Source organism: Oenanthe melanoleuca, chromosome 5, assembly GCF_029582105.1.
Source record: "Oenanthe melanoleuca isolate GR-GAL-2019-014 chromosome 5, OMel1.0, whole genome shotgun sequence".
In the NCBI taxonomy this organism is placed as follows: Eukaryota; Metazoa; Chordata; class Aves; order Passeriformes; family Muscicapidae; genus Oenanthe; species Oenanthe melanoleuca.
In genome coordinates, this window is record NC_079339.1 from 56,894,346 (window position 1) to 56,906,610 (window position 12,265).

A 12,265-nucleotide genomic window follows, 5' to 3' on the forward strand; every position below is an offset into this window, starting at 1 on the left:
TTTTGGTTTGTCCTGGGAAGAAACCAGAAAAGTGCCTGGGAGGCAGAGGTGTCTTTCCCAAACAACTCCAGGGAAATTTGGAAAAAGTCTTTTGGGTTGCAGCCATCTGGCATCACATGGGGCTTCTTTCCCCAGAGAAAGGAGATAAATTCAGGTGCTATTCAGGCAGTGGGGGTTCAAAGTGACTTCCTTCAGCACTGCTCAGTAGGGCTTTTCACTGGGAAACATGGGTGAGAAACCCCAGCATCCTCATCCTCATCCTCATCCCCATCCCCATCCCCATCCTCATCCTCATCCTCATCCTCATCCTCATCCTCATCCTCATCCTCATCCTCATCCCCATCCTCATCCTCATCCTCATCCTCATCCTCATCCTCATCCCCATCCTCATCCTCATCCCCATCCCCATCCTCATCCTCATCCCAGTTGCCAGGATTCAACCTTATATGTTTTATTTAGCAATGCATTATTTGGAAATTACCATGTATTTATTTCTCTCTCCCTCGATAAATTTTATCTTTTCCACAAGAACAGAGTAATAGGATGGTTTGGGTTGGAAAAGAACTTAAAGTTCCTCAGCAATGGGGGTGGTTTTTAGGATCTGGGCACAGGATTCCCCGAACACAATTAAACCCAGGAATGTGCCCTGCAGGACACAGAGGGTGCTGCTGTCCTGCATTTGGCCAGTGGCGAGCACAGGGTGGCCCTGGCCACCTGTGCCACCACAAATAAATAAATAACACGAAGCCCTGGGATGAGTAATTCGTGGGCAGCACACCTGCAACACCCATCCCACAATGTAGGGCTGGAAAGGCAAATAAAACAGCTGTAACCCAAGCCTGGAGGGTGCTGGGCACTCGGGGGAAGGAAGCCAGGCTCTCAAATCGCTGTAACCCAAGGAAGAAAATCATCAGCCCATATGCCTTTCACAGCTTTTGATGACAAAATGGTTTGTGGCTTAGCCATTGTTTAAAGGCCATTCCTCAAATTCCGTGTTTACTGTCAGCAGGGTGAGTTGTGGACTCTGTGACTTTAGCTGTTAATGGGCCTAAACACTTCTGCCAACAGATTAAGCTCTGCTGAAACGCAAAGAAAATTGGCCCAAACAGAGATAGGGAGGGTTCTTGTTTAGCTGCTGTTCCATTTGCATGAGAATCATTGTCCGCAGACAATAGCACCTCCCTATCACCCAAGGGGCGGGCAACTGGGGGAAACGCATTCAATTTCTGCTAAACGACAGAAATTGTTTGTTTGCTTGTTTGTTTGTTTCTGGAGGTAAAGAAAAATGCTCATTTTCAACTGCAAGGAGGAGTAGATGAGTAGTGAAATCTGACCTCCAAATGCCTCCAGCTCTGATGGACTGGGACTAACAAGATGGGATGGCCCAAAAGAAAACAAGGATATTAAGCTGTGAATGTGTTTGAGACAATCACTGTCAGTGGAAGAAGCGGGATAAACAAAATTAGTCTCCTTGGGGAAGGTGGAGAATAAGTTCCTTTCTAATAAAGCTAAATGTGTTTGTTATGATTTGTTGTGCTGAAGCTCCCATGTGATAAATATCCTTGTGATGTTTCCATATGAATGCTGCCCTGACAGGTACTGCCAGCACCTGAACTTCCCCCAGGTTCAGTGTTTGGGAGAGGGTTAATTTGATGCTCAGGTGACATACATACATATATATATATTTTTAAATCTATCTATCTATCTATCTATCTATCTATCTATCTATCTAAATTTTATATATATATAAATTTATATAAATTTTATATATAAAATTATATATATACACGTATAAAATTTATATAGAAATTATATATATATATATATATATATATATATATATATATACATATATATTATTTATTTATTTATTTATTTATTTATTTATTTATCCATTTTTCTTCTCTCTGCAGTTAAAAATAACAGCCAGGATTATTTGAAGTGTAGCAGAACCTGGAGTCAGCAGCAGGGCTGCAGCCCCATGGGAGGAGGCACTGAGCAGGAAAATGGGGAGCAGTTCTGCAGGGAGCTCCTGGCCCTCAGAGAAGGGACTCCCAGGGATGGAGAGTGAGGACTTGAGGCCACCCCAGGGCTGGGCCCAGGCAGGGAGCCCAGGCACAGCTGTGACCCAGCTGGGTGGGACTGTGGGCTCAGGGATGAACCAGCCAGCACCTTGGGGGCTGTTTTCTCTCTTTAGTGCTGATTAGTGACATGGGATTTAATCCCAGCACCATTCGACATTTCCTTTCCTCAAGAGATCCTGCTGTTTTCTTTATATATATATTTTTTCTTCTAGCCCTAATACTTTTGGCCATCACTGCTGCTCCTGGCTGTTACCTGTGGCTGCTTTAAATGCCACTGGATTCGAGGGGATGTTTACATTTCCCCAGTTACATTGTCTTTGAACGCTTCTAAACTTGACTTTGATTAAAGACACTAATAACAAGAGAGGCTCCTTTTCTTTTTTTTTCCTTTTCTTTTTTTATGAATGTCACTTGCCTGAGTTGAAAAGACATGCTCTTAATACTCGCTTTTCATCTAAATCAAGAAAGCAACACTAAGCAAAAAAGTATTTAACTGTAGCATATAGGATTGTAAAGATGATAATCAGGGACACTGGTAATTGAAGCTTTTGGGGGAGAACCTTTCTTCTGAATCCTTCAGTCTGTTTAATAGGATAAAATTAGCTCGAGTGGCTTGGTGTTTGAAGAGGTTATGATATAATTGGAGCTGCCTCCTGGGTTTGCTGCTGGACAAGGCGATCAGGTGGAGACATGGGAGGGCATGGGAACCTCTGAAGTAGAAGACTCAGCTTCTGCCATACTAATTAGCCTAAATTAGCTATGCCAGTTTTCTGCTTGCTTTTGAATTTCCCTGATAATGCTTTTATCGGGAGCGCACGAAAGGCGAGGCAGAAACGCGCGAGGAACGTGAGGCTGGGGCTGGTGGCTGCGAGCTGAGAAAAAGGGAAAAGAGAAAAAAAAACAGGGGGAAAAGAAAGGTTGAATGGCATTAGGAAATAACAAATGGATATCAAGTACAACCCCCAGGGATTTAGGAAGTACTACGGCTCGCGCTCTCCAACGCGCAAGTTTACAAAACATCTGTAAGAAATTGATTATCGTGAGGATTTTGCACACATTATTTTGAGGCCAGCCTCCTCCCCCCAAACCCCAGCTTTGCTCTGGAGTGTTTAACCCAAGGTGAAGGAGGCACCTCTGCCTGTGCTCCATCCTCCTCAAGGCCTGGGAGAGGCTGTTTGTGTTTGGTGAGCTGCTGACGGTTTTAATTTTCACTTCCGACCCCAATTGATCAACTTTAACCATGCAAAGAGATCTGTGGCACATTCAGTGTAGCTTGCATAAATCTACTTTGATTGAAAATGTGTGAGAGGGAAAGAAAATAGGGAGGGTTTTTTAATGTTTTCTTTCTGTCCTGGGTGGATAGGGATGGGCTCTGTTGCCAGTGGATGAAGCAAGTCAGGAGAGGACTTCTTCAAAGGCATGTTAGAATGCATTTTCACAGCTAAAACCAGCTCCATCCTGGGCAAGAGTTGAGACTATGGGGAGATCCTTCCTTCCTTCCTTCCTTCCTTCCTTCCTTCCTTCCTTCCTTCCTTCCTTCCTTCCTTCCTTCCTTCCTTCCTTCCTTCCTTCCTTCCTTCCTTCCTTCCTTCCTTCCTTCCTTCCTTCCTTCCCATCTGGGGCCAGAATTGTCCACATCTCTCACTTCAGATATTAGAATCTGATCTGAGGGACTGTGGTGGACAAGGGGTGACTTGTGCTCCAGAGGACAATTCCCAGTAAAACTGGACTTGTTTAGACACATCCTGCATCTCAGCATAAGAAAACCAACCCGAGGGCACTGTGCTGTTGTATCCATCACTGTCTGCTTTCCATGGAAAATCAATAGGGATATCAGGGTTTAAAAACTCTGCTAAGCCATTTTATTGTATTTTATCTTATTCCTTCTGGAGAGGAACTGGCTGAGCTCACATTTCTTACAACTGCTTGAGTTTGGAAGGACCCAGGATAAAGAATTTCCTTCAGTGTCTCCTCCATTTCCATGTACAGAGGAATTGCTCTTTGGGTCCTCTCTTAGCTGGGTGCACCAGGTGAAAAATTCTGGTCAGATTCTGGATTTTAGGGCAATGAATCTGTTCAGACACCCACACTCCCACAACACCTGTCCAGGCTTTTTACCAAGTGCAAACACCTGAGCCCCACAAGCCCTTCAGCTCTGGCACACACATTTTATGTGTTCACTCCAGTGCCTGCACACAGACAGCTGCTGGAGCATCTTCATCTCCCATCCCACACTGGGAATTACCTGCTCAGCTTTACTGGGGCTTGGAGCCTGCAAATGTTTCTTCACAGGAACAGCATCACTCTTGTGACCAAGCCCTCCCCACACAGACCTTGCAGAGCTGGGTTTTTATCACTCCACTCTTTACATTCACAGGGTTTTCTTTTGCATGGCTTGTTGGCTTTTCTAACTGCAGAATAAAGACAGTGAAATGGATTTTAAAGTCACCTCAGTCCAAACCCTGGATTTTTAAGCTTTCTGCTCTAAATTCTGCAAGGGAAGTATTTTCTTCCTGCAAAGTATAACACCCAGATTATATTTTTGAGAGCTGAGGAGAGGCATTCTTAATTAGAGAAAAAAAGAACCAGGAAATCTTCCTGATTGTTTTTTTTTTTTTTCTGTCAGACTTTCTTCTTCAGAGCACTATCTTCATTTGATAGAAATGTTTAACTGGTAGGAACCACGAGGCAAACTCCTGAATGACAGACAGCTGAAGAAGGGACCTCAAGCTGCTGCCCTTGAAACCAGTGGTGAATTTCTCCTTGACATCACAGGGCACATCATCCAGCATAGCCCAGCTCCAGACAGTTTTATTCTGCAGCCAGCAGCAATTCCTGCTCAGAAAAGGCAGAATTGTTCCCCAGAGGAGCTGTGCAGTGTGGAAAAAGCCTTGCACACGTTAAAGAGCATGATGTGAAGTCATGATTTTGGGAGTGTAAAAAGAGGGGAAAAAAAAAAAAGGAAAGAAACAAAATTAAAGGAAAAATGAAAAGGAAAAAAATCAAGGTATTACTGGCTAAAGACACAAGCACTGATTGGGAGGGAAGATTTGAACCTGCAGACCACAGCTGCAGGAGGGCAGGAGAGATGGAGATGTGTTCCATGGGCACAGCAGGAGGAGAATCCTCAGCTCCCATTCCTCCATTCTCCCAACAGCCCACAAGACAAAGCCATATGGAGCTGTTCTCCACCTTCTGGCTGGTGCCTCCATCCCCCTGTGCACCCAAGAGCTGTGAGAGACAGAGGTGATGCCAGGTTTGCTTCCTGCTCCCTTCCAGGACTAAGCACTTGCAATCCCAGTGTGCCGAGCCTGTTGGATGGGTTGGGGGGGAAAAACAAAAATCCCCTCTGCTGAAACCAATTCCCTTAAGTCTCTGAGGAGCTGCAAGCCACAGCAGTCCCAAAGTGTGTGTGGGATGCAAGGAGCTTTGAGCCCAGCTCAAAGGCAGGGCTGGCTCAGCAGTGAGCCCCTCCTTGGCTCCAGCAGCCAATACAGCAAACCAGTCATGTCTCTTAGAAGAGCAAAAATCTATTTCAGAGCTCTCTCTGTTTTCTGTGTGGGTGCTTATCTCTGGTCACTGCTGCTCACCATGTAGAGAAGTCTCTGTGGCATGCATTTCTGAGAGGGCAAACTGTCTAAAATTAGCTGTTAGTTTAAAATAAGAGACTGTGCAGTTCTCCAGGGAGGGGCATTCATCCTCCAAAGGAAACTGTCAAGGATTGTTCAGGATTACTCTCCAGCTGTTCAGGACTGCTGCATCCTTTTAAATTATAATGTCAACATGTCGCAAATAATATGGAATGACAATGTCTAATTTCTGTCCTGTGAGGAATGAAAAGGAAGGGAAATTGCTAGCATGCTAGATACATACCAGATTTGGGAGACCAGGTAACCTTCCTAGGTGGCTGTAGGAGAATAATTAGCCAAAACATTAATGCAAATGTAATTTTCTAGCTAGCCTGTGAAATCTAGAGGTGTTACATTAAGCATTCCAGGCTAATGCTCTCCAGAATAGTTTGTTATCTCTAGGGCCAAGGGATGTAGCAGCTCCTCCACTGATTGGATTCTTTATGTTGAGCAGCTGGGGGTTTATTTCCCAAAAGTGCCACCAGCACTGCTGGCTTTGAGGGAGTAATTTCAATGCCAAGTTGCATGAATTGCATATGTGGAAGTGACCAAGGCCAGGCTGGACAGGGCTTGGAGCAATCTGGGATAGTGGAAGGTGTGCCTGCCATGGCAGGGGGTTGGAATGAGATGAACTTTAAGGTCCCTTCCAACCCAAACCATTCCATGATTCCATGAATGTGGAAGAGGTCATGGTCATCACTGACCTTCACACCTGTGAGCTGCCAACAGTGAATTTATCCCTCCCCAAAAAATATGAAATATTTTACCTGACTGCATGAGAATACAGGAAACAATGAGGTTATTGCAGTTCATGGGTAGCTTGCATCATGTACATGCATATTCCATCTAAATTTTAACATAGACCCCTAGGAGGAGGGAGGTTTTTAACAGATTTTACCTGGGTTTTTTAGGTAGTTGTAGCTCTGAGGACAGAAGCAGACACCCACTCTGGGTTATGAGCTGAATTTCTGGGATTCAGCTGAAGAACAGGCAAGCCATGAAGTTGTGGTAATGTGGTTGCTTCAATCAGATGCCCACATCCAGATCTTAAATATTCTCTCAAGCTCTCAGGATGGCTGCCTATAAAACACAAACAATGCAATATGAGCAAGAAGTGTCCCAGGGTACACATTTTAATGCTCACATTCCAAGCAGTGCTGTATATTTTTCACGTTTAGTTAAAGGAGTAAATGAAACAGAAAGAATCCAACATGCTTTACATTCCCTTACAACAGGAAGCTGTTTTGATAAAACCTACAAATGATCCATATTGATACTAACTTTTTTCTTTTCTTTTTTTTTTTTTTTTTTTCTTGGTAAACTTAATTTGAATTTAGAAAGTCTCCAAATGATAATTGAATCACAAGTCTGGATTAGGATTCTAGCAGCAACACTTGACTTGGTCAAAATCACTGTTATGAAGAGATGCAATTTTTACACAGTACTTCACATTGATTAAGTAATGTGTGAAAATGGAAAAAAAGCATTCGAATCTTAATCATAGTAATTTGCATGAAATAAAAGTCTCTGTCAAGGGAATGCACATTATAATAACTCCTGGGTGTTTTGGTTGCATCAGTGAGCAAAGAAGTTGTGTGCATTTTTTCCTCCTCCTGATATGCAAGAATTTCCTCTATTTTTAGCCTACCTTTGATGGTGTGAGAATTTAGAAATGCAGTTTTGTAGCCAGTGAGAGGCTGTGAGACAAACAGGTATTTTAAGAGCAGGGCTCACAGCTGACTGGCAATGTGCACACCTGAATGGAGCACAGCACTGGAAACCAGGATGTTGTAAACACAGGGAACTCAGTTGGCAGCTAATTAAGGCTCGTTTGGTTTTGACCTGCATCAAACAATAGGAAATCAGAAAAGCAGATGCATTTTGGAAGCTGCTGAACTGAGGAACCTTATCTGGAGCCCAGTGGAGCCAGCAGAGACCTTCTCATGACTTCAGCCAAACAAGCCTCAGAAATGTTGATGTTTATTTGCACAAATTGCTCTGGAGTAAAAGGGGTTTGAGGCAGTCCCTGCTCCGTGGGGTGCACACACCAGCGCTGCTCTGTGCCCTGCTGGTGGCACTTTTATCTGTCACTGCAGCACACCTGGGAGCTCACCACAGTACCCTGGCTGCCTCCTGTGCAACCTGCTTCGTTTTAAAGAGTTGCTGTTTCAAAAATCAATGGGCATCAGCTCCTAATTACAGAAAATCTATGCCTTGGCCCTTCAGCAGGTTTTGCTTTTTTTCCCCACTCACCACTCTGCCTCTGCTAAGGGTTGGCAGCTCAGACCTGTAGCCATGAGTGATGAACTCCTCCAGATCCCTTTTCTGCATCTTTGGGGCTCTGAGCAGCCTGATCCAATGGAAGGTGTCCCTCCATGGCAGGGGCTTGGAACTGGATGGTCTTTATGGTCCCTTCCAACCCCAAGCATTCCATGATTCCAGAATCCCCTCCAGTTCCCTTCAGGGTAGACTTTGCCACGTGGAGTTTCTGGTGAATGGTGTTTGCCCAATGACACTTGGATTCCCCACACTCATCTGGAGTTTAACTTGATGCTGTATCTTCTGGAAATGTAAGAAAATACAGGGTTATTTAAAAAATACTTTCTGTTTGTGAGCTCTTTTGTCCCAGAAATGTGAATTTTGTGGGTGGGAGGCGTTTGTCCTGAATGAAACTCCAAGAGTTTGAACAACAATCTTAAAGAAGGGCAAGGACTCCTCAGCATTTATGAACTGCCCAGTAACTGAGAATTTTACCTTTCTTAGAGATTTGCACTTGGTCCAAATGCTCCAGGCTGGAGATTTTGCCATTTTCTCTCTCCTTTCTGCAAGCTGTGCTTGTAACAGGGGGCAGGTTCAAAGACTGCTTTGGAGGGGGCCCCTTTTATTTTGAGGCATGCTGTACAAAATCTGTTGAGACCTGCAGAAGCCACAGTGATATCACTGCCTTGTATCAGGAGGGATATTTAGTTATCCCCAGCCACAATATCATTTGGGTAATTGCTTCTTGCAGGGGATCAAGGCAGGTGTGGGAGGAAAAAAAGTAAGGAACAACTAAGCTTGGAAAGAAAACGTGGGTTGAAGTTTATCTCTTGTTGCTGAAGCTGCCAGTTAAGCTGGGAGCAGGAGGGGGGCTTGTTTGGGATTTATTCTGGGGGAGAAAGGCCCTGCTGTCTTCAGAGTGAGATGAGATCAAGTTCTGCCTGCAATGCCCCTTACATGTTGTAGTTGCAGGCCAGGAGATTTTTTTTTTACATCAAAATAAAGGAATGGATGGACCTGCACTTATAAGAGAGTTGGCATTCCTACAACAAGCATGTGGGTTGATAAGGATTTTCTTTATTCTTTTCAAAAATAACCTTTCCTGTGAAATGCAAGCTCAAGAACATTATCGGTTACATAGAGAAATCACATGAAAGGCTGCATTACAATAATGAAGAAAAGAGATTCTGAGAGGAGAGCAGCAGCAAAGGTACTCAGAGCCTCCTTGGCTTCAGCTGCTCCTTCCCCACACAGCTGGGGCTTTCCAAACTTGGGTTTTGGCAAAATCCCACTCGAGGGGAGAAATGAGTGCACACAAACCAGCCACAGGTGTGACACTGGGATCCCATCCTGCTTTCCCCAGGGAGCATCCAGGGTGTGGGAGATGTGTTGTGGTGATGGGGGTTTCTCAGTTTATGGGGTGAGGGGGGTGATAACTTGCTGTGTTTCTCCTAATTGGAGAACCTGCCCCGTATCAGGGGGTATTAATGGGGTGGTGGCCACGTCCCAGGTCCTGCAAATGCAGCCTTGTTGTTTTAAGGATGGGAAGTGCAACCTACTGCTCTCAGAAGCCATCCTAGGAATGGGGAAGAAGAAATTCATAGGAAATAATCCTATTAATTAATGCCCAAATCCTGGTCCCTGTGCACAGCCCGTGAAGAGCTGTGTGTCTGGAGGAACAGAGGCAGGGAAGGAAATATCATCTTCCTCCTCCTCTTCCTCCTGGGCTGCTGGCTCTGCTCTGCCCAAAGTAATCCCAGCTGTTCCCACCAAATACCCCCTAGCTCAGATCTTTGTGTCTGGCCCCAGGTTGTCCTTGCAGAACTGTGGTCAGGAGAAAACAATCAGGGTGGAAAAATTGTGGTTTTTCTTCACAAAGCAATGAAGGTATTTGGTGTGTCCTGATAAAGAGGGGCAGCTACTTCTTGAAATCCTCCTGGTGTCCTTCATCCTGGTGTCCTCTGGCTTTGAGGGTCCTGATATATTCCAAGGGATAATCCAGGAAGTGTGGGACACAAAATACCTGAGATGGTGTAAGGACATTGGGAGTGCCTGGAGTAGGAAGGATTCTGGCTTTGCATAATTAGAATCCTGGAGGGAACAGATCCAGCAGAAATGTGTTAAACTGTCTCAGACTCACTCCTCAACTGCTCCCCAAAGGCTGAAGAGGGAGCAAGGCTTCCCAAGTGGAGTCCTTTCCTCTGGAAGTGGCACCTCCTGGTGAGACATCAAAACTCCTCTCTGACTCCAGGTACAGGTCATGTTCCCCCAAAAATGCTGAACTGTGCCTTTTCCCTCAAACACCTGCAGTCTTGGGATCTGAGGCCAAATTTCAACCAATTTGAGGGGAGGGGGCACAAGAGATGCTCAATTTTTCTAAATGTTTTGTAATTTTCCATTTGGAAATTTTCAATTTTTCTCCATTTGGAGAATTTTCCAATTCTCCATGTTGAGCTCATGGAGAACATAAAAGGAAATTTCAGCACAAAAGGTGTGATGGGAAGGGGATTTGGGATATCAGTCTGTAGGAATCACACTTCATCAGTCCCCAGGCTGGGAGAAGAGTTTTTTGACCAGCTTTCCTTTAATTGCAGAGGATTTCTGCAAGTCCTGGAAGCTCAGAAGATGATCTTTAACAGTCAGGAGCTATTCCCATGCAAGGAAAGGTTCAGATGCCCAGTTCTGCAATGCTGCCCTGCTGAGGAAGTGCAGCAGTGAACAACACTGGTAATAAATAAATCACCCAGAGAATTCAAAATGTGAGAACAGCTGCCCTTGGATGGACACACATTTATGGAACAGGCCCCTGGTGCAGGAAACAGCAAAGACAGAGTGATTTTTGGCTTCTCAACACATATTTTAGAGAGCTGCAGTTCCCATTCATAGGAGCCATCTTTCTTTTTGAGCTGCACTTTCTGTTCTTCTTATTAATCCAGAGATTTTTTCCCTTTGCTAAACCAGGAATTCAGGGCAGATCCCTGGAGAATTGCTCAAGTCTTGGGTCCCCAAGCCCATTCAAGCTGTAGGATGCCACAAGGGCAGTGTGATCCCTGCAGGGCTTTTAGCAGCATCCCTTCTTCTGGTAACCCTGCTTGAGCAGCTCTGTTTTTAAGGGATGCAGGAACAGGTATTAAGATATTCTGCAGCATCATTAGCTCTATTTACTGAGCCTTTAGATGTGTGAGTGACTGCAAACATCTGGAATGAACAGGTGGAATTCCACTGTACTTGCTGTATACATTTCTATTTTAATGGTGTTTGGCTTCTCTTTTAATTGAACAACAATTCTTCCTGCAGGCCCAAATGTTACTAGAGGCATGTATGAATTTAATTTAACTGGCAATGAGTTTAAAATTATTATTTCAGAGGAATATTTGATGTTAACTAATGAGGCATCATTTTGTGTGCATATTCCTGCCATTCCAGGCTGCTTCCCTGAGGTTCTGCAGTACCACTGTCCATCTGGCAGATTGTCCTGGACACTTTTCACCTTGTTGGTGAGCAGGCTGTGGTGGAAAGTGGTGCAGGGGAGAGGTGGAAGATCACAACTATCCCCAGGGTACCTGCACACAGCTGGGCTGTGGCCCCAAGCACCTCTTGCTGCTCCTGGCTTTGCTGTGCAAGGTCTGACACACCTGGCTGGCAAAACTGTGCCTGTGGGGTCTCACCTGCGTGGCTGAAACCAGCAGGACTCACCCAATGCTGCTCCACAGACAGAGCTGCTTGGTCTGTGGGAACCTCTGCTGTGTAAATCTTACACCTGGATAAACTGCTGACCTTTTGGCTTGAGCCTGATGCTTCATCCAAAGTGCAAATCCTGCTCCTGGGGCTGTTGGTTTCCTGTTCTTTCTCTGCTTGGCTCCATCTCAGTGGGGAAGAGCATCAATTCCCTGCTCTGTGCTGGAGCAGACATGTCAAGTTCTCATCTTCTTCATCCCCACCGTGTTGCTGCCCCAGAGCACTTCTGGACCCTTCCACATCCAGGGATGGGAAACATTATTTTCAGTTTAAATAAGAAGAGAGCAGCAGCCCTTAGTATCCTTGGGATGGATTATTCAGGCTGGGTCCTGCCTTTTGAAGCATCTTCTGCAAACACCTTCAGCAACTCTCCAGGAGCAGGAGTTGTCTCATTTACACCACTCACCTTTGCTGGTTTTTTGCAAATGTGCCAATCTGAAAAATGTTGTCTCAGAAAGATGGGGAGAGAATTTTTGCAAGGGTATGGAATGATAGGACAAGGGAGAATGGCTTCAAACTGACAGTAGGCTTAGGTTAAATTTGAGGAAAAATTCT